Source organism: Lactuca sativa, chromosome 8 (assembly GCF_002870075.4).
Source record: "Lactuca sativa cultivar Salinas chromosome 8, Lsat_Salinas_v11, whole genome shotgun sequence".
NCBI lineage: Eukaryota > Viridiplantae > Streptophyta > Magnoliopsida > Asterales > Asteraceae > Lactuca > Lactuca sativa.
The window spans coordinates 20376942-20395348 of NC_056630.2; positions in this window are offsets into that span (position 1 = coordinate 20376942).

Consider the following 18407-nt stretch of genomic DNA (forward strand, 5'->3'; position numbering starts at 1 on the left):
CTGGGCCTCCCGGATCCGCTCCAAAAGCGGAGTCACCACTCTCATTCGCATGCAAATATCCTTGATTGGCGCCGCCTTGCGGCTAAGCGCATCGGCGACCACATTGGCCTTCCCCGGGTGGTAAAGGATCTCACAATCATAATCCTTCACCACATCGAGCCACCGACGCTGCCTCATGTCCAGGTTCGACTGATCCATGAGGTACCTCAAACTCTTGTGGTCCGTGTAAATGGTACACCGAACCCCATAGTGGTAATGCCGCCAAATCTTGAGGGCGAAGACCACCGCCCCCAACTCTAAATCGTGCGTCGGGTAGTTCACCTCGTGAGGCTTCAGCTGCCTTGAAGCATAGGCAATGACATGCCCTCTCTGCATCAGTATCGCGCCCAACCTTGAAATGGACGCGTCACAATATACCACAAAATCCTATACGCCCTCTGACAGGGCTAAGATTGGCGCCTCGCACAATCTCTGTCTCAGAACTTCGAATGCTACCTGCTGCCAGGCCCCCATCGAAATACCACGGCTTTCTTAGTCAACCGTGTCAGGGGTATGGCTATCTTGGAGAAGTCCTGAATGAATCTCCAATAGTAGCCCGCTAATCCCAGGAAACTCTGAATCTCAGATGGAGACTTCGGAACCTCCCACCTCAACACGGCCTCCACCTTGGCGGGATCCACCGAAATCCAGTTCTGGTTGACAAGGTGCCCAAGAAACTGCACCTCACGCAACCGGAACTCACACTTGGAGAACTTAGCATATAAGCTCTCCCTCCTAAGGGTCTCCAACACCTCTCGCAGACATCCCTCGTGTTCTTCCTGCGTCTTGGAATAAACCAAGATGTCATCAATGAAAACTATCACAAACTGATCCAGCATCGGTCTGCACATGCGGTTCATGAGGTCCATGAATGCGGCAGGGGCATTGGTGAACCCAAACGGAATCGCCACAAACTCATAATGGCCAAAGCGCGTCCGAAACGCGGTCTTCTGCACATCTTCCTCCCTGACCCTCGTCTGATGATAGCCTGAATGCAAATCGATCTTGGAGAACCACGTTGCTCCTTGCAACTGGTCAAAGAGGTCATCAATCCTCGGGAGTGGGTAACGGTTCTTCACCGTTACCTTATTCAGTTCCTGATAGTCTATACACATCCGATGCGACCCGTCCTTCTTCTTCAAAAACAGAATCGGGACTCCCCAGGGTGAACTGCTTGGCCTAATGAATCCTTTGTCTAATAGCTCCTGCAGCTGTGTAGACAACTCCTGCATCTCGAGAGGAGCCAACCGGTACGGTGTCTTGGCTATCGGAGCCGCACCGGGGACTAGGTCGATCCTGAACTCTACCTGTCGCTCCGGAGGTATTCCCGGAAGCTCCTCGGTGAATACATCAACGTCGTCTCGTACGATCGGAACCTCGCTCATCGTCGCCTTACCCGCCTCCCGGGTGTCCATAACATACACGAGATATCCCGCGCAACCTTGTTGAAGGTAGTGCCTAGCTCTCGCTGCTGAACACACTACGGGTCCACATTGTGGCCTCTCACCGTGGATCACCAACTCTCCCGAACTTGGGGTCATGATCCGTACCAGCTGCTGTGCGCAATCTATCACCGCCCCATTAGGGATCAACCAATCCATGCCTATAATCACCTTGTTCCCACGCAACAGAATGAGAACCAAATCCACCAAGTAGCGCTCCTCAAACAACCTTAGAACACAATCCCTGAACACTGCTGATGCTCGCACCAATCGATCATCGACAATCTCCACCTCTAAAGGGAAATCTAACGTGCCCGAAGACTCAGGAAACTTCTTTCTAAGCGTAAGAGAAACAAACGATCGGGTAGCCCCCGAGTCAAACAACACCTGCACTAGGATACCGTTCATATGAACGATCCCGTCACCACATCAGGCATGGCGTGAGCCTCCTCTGTAGTCAGCTGAAAGGCCCGACTCCTCACCACTGGAGCCTCTGACTTGCCCTGCCGGCCATCTGTGATCCTTAGAGTCGTTGGAGCTAGCGCCTTCACTGGCGCTGATGCTGCTGTCAACTGGAGGCAATTGGCCCTCTTGTGGCCTCTCTGGTTGCAGTGGAAACGCAGCAACTCAGATGTCTGAACAACCGAGACAGGAGCAGCACAATCCCTGCTAAAGTGCTCAGTCTTGCCGCACTTGTAGCAACCTGACGATCCCAATCTACATGTTCCCTCGTGCGACCTGCCGCATTTCCCGCAGCGGCCCGGCCCTCCTTGGCCTTTCGGCCTACCATATGATCCCTTGGGCTTCTTACCCGAAGCCCAAACCACCTGCCCCGTCTCTGCCTTCCTCTTCCGAATATGCTCGAAATCAATCTCCCTTTCCCTCACCCTGGCAATCATGGACTCCAGGGTAGGGCAAGCTGAAAAGCTAACATGCTCCCGGATGTCAGCCCATAGCATGTCATGATAGCGGGTCCTCCTCATATCCTCATCTCCCGCATACTGGGGCACTAGCAATGCCCTCTCCCGGAACATGGCGGTGATCTCCGCCACAATCTCCGTAGTCTGTCTCATGTCTAAAAACTCCCTGGCCAGCTGCTGAAGCTCGACAGCCGGCGCAAACTCTGCCCTGAACCTGGTCACAAAGTCCAACCAGGTCATAGCCTCAACAGCCGAGGCCCCCAATGAGTCACCGACGGACTCCCACCAATCTCTAGCTCGGTTTCGTAAACATCCTGCTGCATATCTCACCTTCGACCCCTCAGGGCAGAAGTTGGTCAGCTGTGCGGACTCAATGTTTGCAATCCATCGTCTGGCAGCAATGGGGTCCTTCGCCCCATGAAAATCCGCCGCACCACTACCCGTGAAGTCCTTAAAGGACAGCGTGCGAGATCCTGACTGGCCAGATGCCATGTCACTCCTGAACGCCCTCAGGCGGTCCTCCATCAGCTCAACTATCCCTTCCTTGATTGACCCAAAAATGATGGGGGTCAACTTAATGATGCCTCTGGTGATCTCTGACGCGATGAAGTCGCGTAGCCTCTCATCTACTGGCTCGGAACCCGATCCAAAAACCCGATCCTTCTCCAGAACTACCACCAGGTGGCCTCTGGTGTAGTACCACCATTCTGAAATACATACAGGCAACCATTAGTGATACTGATACCTCTAAGGAATCACATCTATTTCAAGTTCCCTGGTCTCGTCTCAGCCTTCCTTAGTTCGAGTACGGATCCTCTGCTTTCAGTAGTACGGGCCCATACTACCTTCCACATCTATCCGTACCTTCTTCAAGGACTGCCTCGACTCCACCAGATCCCTTTCTCTACTACTAATCACTGCTATACTCATCCTAGGTTTGCACTAGGGAATCTCTAACTCCACCCTGCCCGGTCCTCAGCTGCTGAAGGCCTCCTTGTAATGTCAATCAGCCATTACTTGAATACCATCACGTGCGATGAGGCTCATATATGTTGGGTTTTGAGCATTCTAACACTCCTAAGTGTACATGCAACCCTAAATACCTTGGATCTATGTTTTCTCTATTATACATGCAAATAAGAACTTCCAAGGTATTATTCTAATCTAGCATACAAAACAATGACTATAGCAAGATAGAATACATACCTCTTTGATGTAGAAAGTCTTCATGAAGCTTGAGTGCCTAGTGCCCCAAGTGTGACACCTCAAATGGAATCACAATCATCAAAACACTTGGAATGATTTGAGAGAATTCTACACTTTTCAAAATCGGCTAGCCCTTTCTTCACTATCTCTAGTGGCCGATTTTTCCTCAATAATAAGATGCTTATATAGTTACACAATTAGGGTAAACTCTTAATTGTAATGGCTTTCCATTTCCTTGGATCCATGGGTACAAATACACCATGGAGCATCCATGGACCATCCTATGGGTTTTAGCCCAACTTGATTATCCATGGAGCATTAGCCCACTATACAAGTATGGATGATTTACACAATCAACCCATATATTTAATTAGTCTTCTTTTGATCACTTAATTAATCCTAGATTAATTCTTGATCAATACTAATTAAATAATCTTATTATTCTTATCATTAATATACTAGAACTTATAATATATTAATAACCATAAGTGTCTTATTTCTCTCATTCAAGTGCATGATGGTATGCAACCCAAATGGACCATGCCGGGTCGGGTCAAGTCTTACCAAATATAGTTATGGACTTAGACATTAATCCAACAGTCTCCCACTTGGATAAGTCTAAAACTATTATTGCGTATGACTTCAGGAACCAACCGGCAATCGTAGCTCTCAAAAGCTTCTGTCGAACTCTGACCTTGTCGATGAACTCTGACCTTTGTCAATGACTTGTCCATTAGATAAGGGATCATATATTCCTCCATTCTAGATATCATATGGACTGAGACATGGATTATAATCATTCTCTCTGTCCATTTGTTGTTTCCCGATTTCCGATTTATGACAACTGACTAATTGAACAAATCAAATCAGTCCTGGCCCGGCCGAGCACTTCCATTTGTCATCATCAAATCATCGAGGGGCCCACAGATATCGCTTTTATCCCGAAGGTAAAAGGAACGGATAAACTTCGACTCATATGGCTTGTTCTACTACTTGTTGAATCATACACAAAAGCACGTTTTATAGCACCGAGTTACCGAATGCGGTTTCGTGCAATCAATGTACTACCAACTCATAGTAACAACTCATATCTCTAGGTTTGAAGAATATAAGATATTATCGTCTCATGATCACTCGTGATAAAATCCATGAAGTGATTCCAATGAGCGCGGGTTGAATCCAATACTCAGAACTTATGAGCACTCATGATTGCTGTAGCCTTGTCCAACACCTTAGACCTCTACAACCCATCATGACAGTCTTAATTCATATCTACTTCCAACATATGACCGACTGTGGATGGTTTGAATAACTTAGTCATTCCGGAAGAATAACCCAGTTTATTCGGGAAGTCAAAACATGCAAAGTGAAACACAATAATAATAGAATCCAATATGGTATCAACCCTTTGAACATAAATAAAACACCTTTTATTTATCACCATATGATTACACATTATTCATTGTATACTGTTTCAGCTATCAACTTTATTCTTGAATTTAAAACAATAGTTGTCCCATGCTCCAAGCATGTACACTATGTTTTCTTAAACACTAGTCATGCCATACACCAAGTATGCATACTATGTTTGTCTATGATCTTTACTTTGTGAACTAGATCCATTGAACATAACTTCAATGATTCTCTTTTCACACTCCCAAATCCTTACCGCAAATGCAGGAATTCCAAATTCATGCCATTTACTGAAATCTGTTAGATTCTAAACTTATATGCATTGATCCTCTCGTAATGATTATGCACAAAGTCATAAAGACTTGGCAACAATCATTACAGAGTATTCCAAAGGAGATCAACTCCTTGGAAATATTCTTCTTGCATTAAGTTTCCTTAATCTTACACAGATTGACGATTCTAACTTTGAAACATTTCCAGATTCCATTTTGACTATCACTTCTGAACAAGAGTTGCCTCCTTACAGATTATGTCAATATGGTCCTTCCAGAATTATCACTATACTTCCAATTGTCCTTGAGTAACCAATCTTTGGTAAACCTTAGATTGTCCTCGACAATTGTTTAATCCTTTTAGTCATATCCAGTTCTAAACCTTTTCCCTTCTTAATGCCCCAGGCATTTTTGAAAATTTTAGAACGGATGATTATAGCACATGTAATCGATCCTATATCCGAAGCATATGGGACACGATTCATGATGTCTCACATAAAGACTAAACCAGTCTTTTGCTATAACATTTCCATTTCAATTTGCCAAGTTCTCATAATTCAGATTATGAAAAGGGATGCCGTAATCATAATCGAATTTTAGAACGCAAATAATGGACTCATATACAGAATTTCCTTATGTTGAGTCATTCCAACATGAAATTCATATATATATATCCTTGACTAAATGATTAAAACCTCATGATCTAAGCTTATAGATTTGAGATGAAGTATAATTTCCTCTCCCTTAATTATAGCAAAACAACTTTTCCCAATTGAAACCTTTTGTTTTCTATAATTAACATTGCTAGCTTGCAATACTTAACATAATTATCATGCTCCCACTAACATGATGATTATTAGCATATCACTTATGCTCCCACTAGCTTTGACATGTACTCAAAAATCAGCTGGACTTCTAGAAATCAGTACTTCATTGACTTTCTTACCAAAGTTCAGATTTCTGATACTAGATTGTTTTGATAAGACTTTATCAAAATCATACACCTTCCCTTAGATAGCACACTTGTGTATCTAAACAATTATGAAGAGGGATGCCGTAATCATAATGTTTAGACCTTTTTGCCACTTCTCACAAGTCCATGTTAGTGTGCCGGTTAACCACACGCGCTCCACTAACGACTTTGAGAATGCAAATATCACAATTGCTATCTAGCTAAAATCTACTTAGTGAAAGTGTTTCCTCACCATCATTTTCATGAATCGGAGAGAAACCTTATGACACTTAGATTTATATGGTGTATGAGTTCCTACCCATATGAATTTGTCAAACCATAATCACAAGACAAAGATAATGACAAATCCAAAACCATATGGATTGAACTCAATCTTAACTTCTTGCCACCTGGCAGCTCAAGGGCCTGCCATTGCTTCCAAGTTGTTATGCAACAAACTGAGAACTCTAAGAACTCATATGCAAAGCCAACTTTAACTGGAATGGGCACAGATATGTCAACACAATAGATTATAAACCTCAAATTGTGTGCTAGAGAAGAACTTTAGGTTTTATTCTTGATTAGTTCTTGAGACTTTCAAGACCTTTAAGACTCCCACTGTCCTCTTGACCTATAAGACTCCCTTGTCAAACATCCAAGAGATAGTGCGGATTCTACTCAAGACAAACACTTCACATAATTGGCCTAAGTTGGTCTTTGTTTTATCCAAAACATCACAACTTACCAATTTCAAATGTACAAGAGTACAAAACTTTTACTCTTACATTTGACAAGTGTTTTAAACCTTCTTTAAGACATGTCACTCAAGTTACAATCTTGGAGTATGACTCTAAGACTTGTATTGGAACAAAGTATGACTCATCTTCTTGATTTAACCATTTCAACAATTCAAGATCCCTCTTCTTAGTCATAAGAATGCACTAAGATTTCCTTAGAGAACTAATTGTGCTATGGTTTCTTAATCATTAAGATGATCACAAAAGCTGATACTAAAGTACTCTCCCATCTTTTCAGATTTGAGAAACTTTTATCCTTCTGCCTTATTTGATTCTTCTTATCGATCTTTAGTGGTGGACTTAATCAGTGCACAAGAATGTGTATTCGATCCCTAAGTCCTTTACTTGACTCACACATCCATGTGAACAAGTAATTAGTCTTAATTTTCCAAAACTTGAAAGTTCTCATTCATCATGCTATACAACTTGCATGATTCCAAGTTCCGGTCCAATTGAAACTTGGGTGATGAGAATCTTTCCTTATTTGGTAAATTTAGACATTACCACAAATGAAAGAATCAATTTCATACTTCCACTCTTGCTACTAATGGAATCTTATAAGCAACAAAAATTTCCACAGATGCCATTGTAAGGATATTTTAAAATAAATAAAATCAAAAATTTCCTTTTATTTTAAAACTTTGCGGAAAAACTATCCTTACAATCCATATGAAAACTTGTTGTTATCTATTCCTAAGCAATATCTCATAACTCCTAAGAAGTAGCTCAAGAATCCGATTTTTCAAACTATGCGATAGAAATCCATCTATGCGATCAGATTCAGCATATTCTTCCTTTAAGTTTCTTCACTTTCCTTTGATCCTTAAACCATCACCATGCGACCCGGTCACATCATGTATCAAGAATCTCAGAATAGAAACTTAACAGAGTTAGATAGTGGATTTTACCTGAAGTAGAGTCAAACTTATTGACTTTAACATCCTTAGGTAAATTTGGCAGCTTCGCAACCAATGCCCTTTCTTTGGCAATACAAACATATGGACCCTTTGATAATGGTACACAGGACTATCACAGACTTAGTTTTTCTCTTTACCATTTGGTCAACCGAGTTGACTATAGCCGATCCCTTTCCATTGGGAAGAGAATGCTTTACTGGATATCCAATGTCATCATTGTCAATGTCCATAAAGTTTTAGGAAGTTGATCTTAACAAATAGATAAGATCATTAAGGGTCTTGTCATAGTCTTTTTCATAGGTGTTACAAAAGAACTCACTATGTGACTTAGAAAGTAGTTGAACCACCAACTTTCTCAAGACTTTGACACCCAACTCTCCCGGCTTGTCAATATGTGACTACATCTCCAAGATGTGACCACACCTAGACCTTGCCTTGCCTAATAGGGCCTGAGTGACCTTAAACTTTTCAAGAACTTGTGGGTTAGGGAGAATAATTTGAAGAGGTGAAGAAGTATGATATCCATGGGACATCATCTTCATTAGGAAACCTTGTTTCAAGAGATTTGGGAAGATCATAGGTGTCTAAACCAGACATCTTTTGGGAGATATTCAAGATAGTTGATTTAAAGTCCTTAATATGACACCCAATATGAAATATTAAGGCTAGGACCCAACAAACTATTTTATAACTTAGAAGAGGTATGCCGTAATCCAAGCTATAAAATATTTGAAGGTAGGTGAATGACGATTCACCAATTTCCACCAAGATAAACGAAATGTATTATTAGGTTTTAATTGGTTTTGAAACTCCTAGATCTTTGAGATTCATTGAACTTTTCAAAGGCATGTTTCAATCTCGAGTGTGCCCTTCAGGTTTTGTGACTGGGATGCCGAGGATCACAAAACAAGGTGTGAAGTAACCATGCAAATCACTTGGTACCCTTAATAAATTACCCCTCAATCGATGTGCCGGTTAACCACACACGCTCCATCGATACTATGATAAATATTAAGTCACCCTTTACCTACCTTGTTAAGTCCAAGTTAGTGTGCCGGTTAACCACACACGCTCCACTAACGACTTAGACAAAGTGTAAAGTGCAATTTCATGGATTAGTACCTTATTCACATTTTTCCTAAGTAACTAAGATTGGGTATTATTAAGAGTTTAGTTACTTAGTATTATCATTAATACTTTTAATGAAGGGAGAATTCTAGTCCTGTCAAACCCGTTCGGCTAACGACCCTCCACCAGTCCAGCAAGCGGTGGGTGAGAGTGGACACCCATTAAGTTGCCATTTTATAGGCAACAACCTTATACCCACCTTATAGACCGACTTCGTGAATGAGGCGTACTAGCGGTAAGACTGACTTTACTCTTATACATATATATATATATATATATATATATATATATATATATATATATATATATATTATTAACTTATAATATTATAAAGTATAAGGGTTGAATTTTAACTTTTAAAATTCTAAGGGCTAACTTGGAATTAAAGTATTCATACTTGAAAACTTTTCAAATTCCAAAACTTGAGGGCAAGTTTTGAAACTATTCAAAACTAATTAATTCCATAACTTATGTGTTTAAAGTAGTTTTAATCCAAAAACTCTTCAAGTTCCATAACTTGAGGACAAGTTATGGAAGACTTTAAACTAATAAAAGAATTAACTTTTCTTTATTTTATAACTTATGGAATTAATTAAGGTTACACCTTTTTTTTATTTTTTTTTATTTTATTAAATGAAGAGACTCTTGGTCCTCCATAACTTGAGGACAAGTTATGGAGTCATAAAACCATTTAATTAGAACTAGACTCTTCATTTTTGTAACCTTTGCCAATTTTTATGAGTTTTATGATTCTTAAATGTGATTTTTCATATAACTTGAGGACAAGTTACAAAAACACATTTTTGAATCAATTCTTAGATTAATTTGGATTAAAACCAACTATCACATAATTTTCATCATTAATCCAAATTCACTCATAAAACAAGATAACACAAAAAACTTTTGGTGATCCATAACTTATTCTTAAGTTATGTAATCCTTTAAAACATTAACACCAAATTTTGTAACTCCAAAAAAAAACTTTGAATCAATTTTTTTTTTATTAAAACCTTTTCAAATCCATAACTTATGGAGGTTTCAAAAAAATAAAACTTTTTAGATCAAACTTTTAAAACTAATAAAATAATCATATTATTTTATCTTTTATTAAATTTGACCTAATTCAACTCATAAAGCAAATTATTCAAATTTTACAAATAATTAGTTTTTCACAAGAACAAGTAATTATCTTAAAATTTGACAAACTTCATGGTTTTTTTTTTTCCAACTTTGAAAATAAAATATTTGCATCAATATAACAGAAAACAACCCGTGGCTCTGATACCACTGTTGGGTTTTGAGCATTCTAACACTCCTAAGTGTACATGCAACCCTAAATACCTTGGATCTATGTTTTCTCTATTATACATGCAAATAAGAACTTCCAAGGTATTATTCTAATCTAGCATACAAAACAATGACTATAGCAAGATAGAATACATACCTCTTTGATGTAGAAAGTCTTCATGAAGCTTGAGTGCCTAGTGCCCCAAGTGTGACACCTCAAATGGAATCACAATCATCAAAACACTTGGAATGATTTGAGAGAATTCTACACTTTTCAAAATCGGCTAGCCCTTTCTTCACTATCTCTAGTGGCCGATTTTTCCTCAATAATAAGATGCTTATATAGTTACACAATTAGGGTAAACTCTTAATTGTAATGGCTTTCCATTTCCTTGGATCCATGGGTACAAATACACCATGGAGCATCCATGGACCATCCTATGGGTTTTAGCCCAACTTGATTATCCATGGAGCATTAGCCCACTATACAAGTATGGATGATTTACACAATCAACCCATATATTTAATTAGTCTTCTTTTGATCACTTAATTAATCCTAGATTAATTCTTGATCAATACTAATTAAATAATCTTATTATTCTTATCATTAATATACTAGAACTTATAATATATTAATAACCATAAGTGTCTTATTTCTCTCATTCAAGTGCATGATGGTATGCAACCCAAATGGACCATGCCGGGTCGGGTCAAGTCTTACCAAATATAGTTATGGACTTAGACATTAATCCAACAATATAATCCTTCGAGTAACAGACTCGTCCCTACAACGGTTAGACTCAAACGAGAGCTGCGGAATAGGGCCAAATCCAACACTCTAAGTTTATCCACCTTGATCACATGTAGTGTGACGTATTTACCTAATGACTAACTCTCATCACTCAGAGTCCCACAGAGCACATAGCAAGCAGCATTCGGACGCAGGAGAACTACTCAAGCAAGTCTGTCCTCATAATGAGAAGCTGAACTAGCATACAATGCTAAGCTCGTACCACCAGTCATAACCTAAACAGGCTATCCTACTACTGTCTACTCAATATTAGCATGCAACTCTTATAAGCTTAAGCACATAAAGCAGGCACATAAGGCATCACTCCTAGATCCTTAGTCCTATTCTAGCATGCTGTTATACTGGAACTGATAAACGAAACATAAACTTGTATGGGTACTTTGGGGAATACTGACATGAGCTCGGCCGGTCGCGCACATCACACACTTCGTTCTTTTCTCAAAACTCTTTTCTTTAAATTAAAAAAAACATTTCTTTTTCCAAAATCTTTTAATCCCTCGATTTGAGTTCAGACACCCCCTGAGGGTGTGTCCGAATCCCTCAAACCAGGGCTCTGATACCAACTTGTAACGACCCAAATTTCACGTCCAAAAATTTTCTTTTTAAATTAATACTTTAGAAAACGGTTGTAATTAAAACATTGTCTGGTCAAACCATTTCATAACATACATCGTGTCTGAAAACCGAAACATGAAAAAAAACAATCAACTATGAGAGTACAAAATCCCAGAATGACTCATGGTGCGGAAAACAAGGTGAGTGTATGATGTGCCGCTACCGCGCCAGCTCCTTCCCTCTTGAAGAAGAGGTACCTGAAAACAAAACTATAAACCGTAAGCACGGAGCTTAGTGAGTTCCCCCATAATACCTCATACCATACAAACATACAATGAACAACTAGGAGATACGGGCCTCGCCCACACTCATGAAGATACGGGCCTCGCCCACACTCCGCTAGCTGGGAGATACGGGCCTCGCCCACACTCCGCTATCTGGGAGATACTGGCCTCGCCCACACTCCCCTATCTGAGAGATACATGCCTCACCCACACTCCACTATCAGAGAGATACGGGCCTCGCCCACACTCAACTTCTACCATAACATACAAGTATCACACAGACAACGAGTATAAACAATTCTATCATACTGGCATATATCATAATCAACCTCAACTATGAGATACGGGCCCTACCCACACTCTGGCACTAACATATCATCTATATGGTTCAGCCTTGGTGCCTTAGACCCGTTACTACTGGAAGGAAACTCACCTTGTAACGTAGTTACCGAAAGTCTGACTGCTAGACGTCTGGCGGCTGTACCGGTAATCCTCCGGCTACAAATCCATAAACATAGATTAGCCACTCATAAATACCCTTAGGTCAATTGACCGACCCACCCCTGGTCCAAGGTCAACTCCTTGGTCAAAGTCAACCTCCAATTGACTGGACTCGCCGAGTCGTCGCACAGACTCGCCGAGTCCTTCTCCTTCTAACCTGGTCCTACTCGCCAAGTCCCTCTTCCCACTTACTGAGTCACCCTTAACTCACTACTCGGAAATATAGAACTGACTCGTGATCTGACTCGCCGAGTCCAAGAACGACTTTCCGAGTCCCCACGAGCAGATCTCCTACTCACTTCCAAATCCTCACCAGAGCATCCCTTAAGATGATTTGGGGTTTTGGGACTATTGCTACACATTAAATTGCTAATTCCGCGTGCAGATACGAAGGGTTGGACCTTCAACACTTAAACCCCTCTTACTCAGTGACAGTTCATATGACTCGCCGAGTTTGAAGAACAACTCGTCGAGTTCCAGGCAATCTTCAAAGGAATCGCCGAGTTGTTCATCCAACTCGCCGAGTCTAAAGCCATCTTCATAGAACTCTCCAAGTTCCACTTTGGGACTCGCCGAGTCCCTTCGACCCACTTCCCATACAGACCAAATCTGAGACATGCAATGCTTCTAAACCATAGATCTATGCTCCTAGGGCATGCTTATCACGTAAAGTTGCAAACTTTACGTGCATGCATAGCCTTACAAGCTCAAGAAGGCAAATCCAAGCTCTTTAAGAGGTCATACACTCAATAGGGACCTCAATAACTCCAACCACAGAGACTTTACACTTCTAAGATGTCTATAAGGTCCCAATCGAAAGTCCTTTCAGAACATAGAGCATGAATACGTGGAGTTTTAGGTTTTAGGGCTTGAAAACCACTAATTTGGGACAAAAAGGGTATCTAATGAACTAGTGATCAAGGTAAGAACTTTTCTACCTGAATGGAAGCTTCTCACAGTATAGATTCCGGATCTACCTCCCCTCCTTGCACACTTCAACCTCTTCCCTCTTCTTCTAAGCTCTCAAACCTTCCTCACAAGGCCAAAATCAATCTCAAGAACAATATGGGGGCTAGGGTTTCTTTCTACAGCTCTCTAGAAGTGTTAGGGACAAAGGAGGCCAAGTTAGAGCGTTTAAATAGGGTGCAAACACCCGGATTAGGGTTTTTTTCCCAAACAGGGTCTACTCGCCGAGTCTGGGGGCCAACTCGCTGAGTCCAAAGTTCGGACCTCGCGTCTTATCCCGCTCCTACTCGGCGAGTTGGTCCTTCAACTCGCCGAGTCCAAGGCAAAAATGCACTAATTTAAAATATAAATCACAAGGAGTACGTACCAGGAACTAGGTGCTACAGAGTTTCCTTACCATCATTTTCATGAATCGAAGAGAAACCTTATGACACTTAGATTTTATGGTATATGTGTTCTTATCCACGTGAATTTGTCAAACCATAATCACAAGACTAGGTTAGTGACAAATCCTAACTCATATGGATTGAACTTGTGCAATCTTTACTTCTTGCCACATGGCAGCTCAAGGGCCTGCCATTGCTTCCAAGTAGTTATGCAAACAATTGAGAACATGAAGAACTCCAATATATAGCCAACTTAACTTGAATGGTCACAGAAATGTCAACATGATAGATTATAAACCTCTAGTTGTGTGCTAGTGATGAAATACAAGTTTTATGCTTGATTACTTCTTGAGACCCTTTCAGGATCTTTTAGACGCCCACTGTCTCCTTGACATATAAGACTATCTTGCCAAATATTCAAGAGATAGTGCGGATTCTTTATCAAGACAAACACTTCACACAATTGGCCTAAGTTGGTCTTTGTTTTATCCAAAACATCACAACTTACCAATTTCAAATGTACAAGAGTAGGACACTTTTACTCTTACATTTGATAAGTGTGTTAAACCTCTCTTTAAGATATGTCACTCAACTTACAGTCTTGGAGTATGACTCTAAGACTTGTTTTGTAACGAAGTATGAAACATCTTCTTGATTTAACCATTTCAACAATTCATGCACTTAGAGGATGAATTGTGATAAGGTCTCAAAATCATTAAGATGATCTTAAAACATGATACTAAAGTACTCTTCCATCTTTTCAGATTTGAGAAACTTTTATCCTTCTGCCTAATTTGATTCTTCTTATTTGTTCTGTCATACATTGAAAATCTTCCAAAGTTTCAGAATTATACTTAAGCTTGTAAGTATAATCATATTTACTAAACCTTAGCAAATCATGACGAATAGTCTTATTCACCTTTTGTGGTGGACTTTGACAAGTGCACAAGACAGTGTACTTGATCCTTTAGTCCTTCTCTTGACTCACATATACATGTGAACAAGGAACTAGTCTTAATTTTCCAAAGTTGATAGTTCTCATACATCACACTAAACCCCTTATATGATTCCAAGTTTCAGTCCAATCGAAACTTGGGTGATGAGAATCTTTCTTTACTTGGTAAATTTAGACACTACCACAAATGAAAGAATCAAGTTCATTTTTCCAATGTTGCTAGAAACATACAAACATCAAGTTTTCATAAATGCCATTGTAAGGATATAAAAATAAAGTAAAACAAACATTTATTTATTTTAAAAATGTGGAAAAACTTTTTCCTTACAATGTAACTTGAAATGAAAACTATGTTATTACATGTTTCCTATTCAACACACTCTTTCTTTAAGTTTCCTTCATTTTTACTTTGATTCTTAAAACATCAACATGTGACCCAGTCACATCATGTAATAAGAATCTCAGAATAGAAACTTAATAGAGTTTGATAGTGAACTTTACCTAAGTAGAGTCAAACTTATTGACTTTACCAACCTTATGATATTTCAGGTAAATTTGGCAGCTTCGCAACCAATGCCCTTTCCTTTTGGCAATTGAAGCATATGGATCCTTTGGGAATGGTACATGGGATAATCTTAGACTTAGCCTTTCTCTTTACCATTTGGTCAACCGAGTTGACTATGGCCGATCCCTTTCCATTGGGAAGAGAATGCTTTTTCTAGATTTCCAGTGTCATGATTTTCAATGTCCATAAAGTTTTGGGAAGTCAATCTTCTAATCAAATTTGCTTTACTAGCCTTACAAATCATTTCTGATTCAGCAGCACCAAGCAAATAGATAAGATCATTAAGGGTCTTGTCATAGTCTGTTTCATAGGAGTCCCAAAGGAACTCACTATGTGACTTGGAAAGTGATTGAACTGCAAACTTTGTCAAGACTTCGGCACCCAACTCTCCCGGCTTGTCAGTATGTGACTTCATCTCCAAGAAGTGATCACACCTAGACCTTTCCTTGCCAATAGGGCTTGAGTGACCATGAACTTGTGGGTTAGGGAGAATAATTGGAGGAGGTGGAGGAAGTGAAGTTCCAAGAGATTTGGGAAGATCATAGATGTCTGAAGTAGACATCTTTTGGGAGATATTCAAGATAGTTGATTTAAAGTCCTTAATGTAACACTCAATATGAAATATTAAGGCTAGGACGCAACAAACTATTTTATAACTTGGAAGAGGGATGCCGTAATCCAAGCTATATAATATTTGAAGGTAGGTGAATGACGATTCACCAATTTCCACCATGAAAAACGAAATAATTTATTAGGTTTTAATTGGATTTGAAACTCCTAGATCTTTTGAGATCCATTGAACTTTTTCAATGGCATGTTTCAATCTCGAGTGTGCCCTTCAGGTTTTGTGACTGGGATGCCGATGATCACAAAACAAGGTGTGAAGTAACCATGCAAATTACTTGGTACCCTTAAGTGTTTACCCCTCAATCGATGTGCTGGTTAACCCTACACGCTCCATCGATACTATGATAAACATTAAGTTACCCTTTGCCTACCTTGTTAAATACGAGTTAGTGTGCCGGTTAATCACACACGCTCCGCTAACCGACTTAAACAAAATGCAAAGTGTAATTTCATGGATTAGCACCTTATTCACATTTTCCTAAGTAACTAAGATTGGGTATTTATAAAAGGTTTAGTTACTTAGTATTTATCATTAATACTTTTAATGAAGGTAGAATTTATAGTCTTTGTCCTACCCGTTCAGCTAACGACCCTCCACCGGTCAAGGAAGCAGTGGGTGAGAATGGACACCCATTAAACTGCCATTTTATAGGCAGTAACCTTATACCCCCCTCATAGACCGGCTTCACGAATGAGGCCTACTAACGGTAAGACTGACTTGCTCTTATACATACATATATATATATATATATATATATATATATATATATATATATATATATATGTATTTATTTATAATATTATAAAGTATAAGGGTTGAATTTTAACTTTTAAAATTCTAAGGGCTAACATGGAATTTCATAAGTGAAAACTTTTCAAATTCCAAAACTTGAGGGAAAGTTTTGAAACTATTCAAAACTAATTAATTCCATAACTTATGTGTTAAAAGTGGTTTTAATTAAAAGACTCTTCAAGTTCCATAACTTGAGGACAAGTTATGGAAGACTTTTAAACTAATAAAAGAATGTTACTTTTCTTTATTTTTGTAACTTATGGAATTAATTAAGGTTACACATTTTATTAGTTAATGAAGTGACTCTTGAACCTCCATAACTTGAGGACAAGACTCTTCATTTTTTGTAACCATTGCCAACTTTTATGAGTTTTATGAAACTTAAATGTGACCTGTCATGTAACTTGAGGACAAGTTACACAAACACATTTTAGAATCATCTCTTAGATTAAAATGGATTGAAAAACACATGATCAATTAACTTTTCTATTAATCTAAGCAACTCATAAGAACAAGATAATTCAAATCAAACCTTTTCATGTAATTAGCATAACTTTTATACTAATACAAAACATGAATCTATTGACAATTATCTTTGAAATTGGATTAGCATGAACGTTACCACATTAAAAACAAGTTTATAAGTCCAAAAACATCTTAGGGTAATGTTCCTAGTCCAATTCCAGCCAAAAAACTCGAAAATGTGCTATGTGGGCTCCTACTCGTCGAGTGCATGAACCTACTCGACGAGTAGGATGAATTTCTTCATGGACTCGGCGAGTTCATCAGTGGACTCGGCGAGTCCAGTGCCCAGAAAGCCAAAAAAATCGATTTTTTCAACATTTTTCAGTAATTTGCATCAAGTATAATTGAAAGCAAGCCTAGGCTCTGATACCATTGTTGGGTTTTGAGCATTCTAACACTCCTATGGTGTACATGCAACCCTATAAACCTTGGATCTATGTTTTCTCTATTATACATGCAAATGTGAACTTTCCAAGGCTTTAATCCTAACTAGCATATTATGAAGCAACTATACTACAAAGACTAGTTAAATGACATACCTTTTGGTGTAGCTTGATGTCTTCAAGCTTTAAGAGCTTAGCCCTAATAGTGTGGAAGCCTCAAGTGGAATCACAAATCACCAAAACACCTTGGAAGAATTTGATAATAAGAATACTTCAGTTCTCTCTAGTGAAATCGGCTAGCCCTCTTAGTGTACCCACACTAGTGCCAATTTCACCAACCAATGACATCTTTATATAGTATGGAGACTAGGGTTAAACCCATGACCTTTCATTTCATATGATCCATGGGTTAAACACTCCATGGACTATCCATGAAAGCTTAGCCCAACCTAAATGATCTTGGCCCATTCCATATATATAAGAGTCCATATATAATTAGTTTATTTGATCACTTAATTAATTATAAATTAATTCTTGATCAATACTAATTAAATAATATGATTATATATTAATATATTAGACCTTATAACATATTAATATAAATCATAAATATACTATTCTCAAAAGACTATCCATATAAATTGTGCCGGTGAAGTGCAACCCAAATGGACCATGTCGGGTCG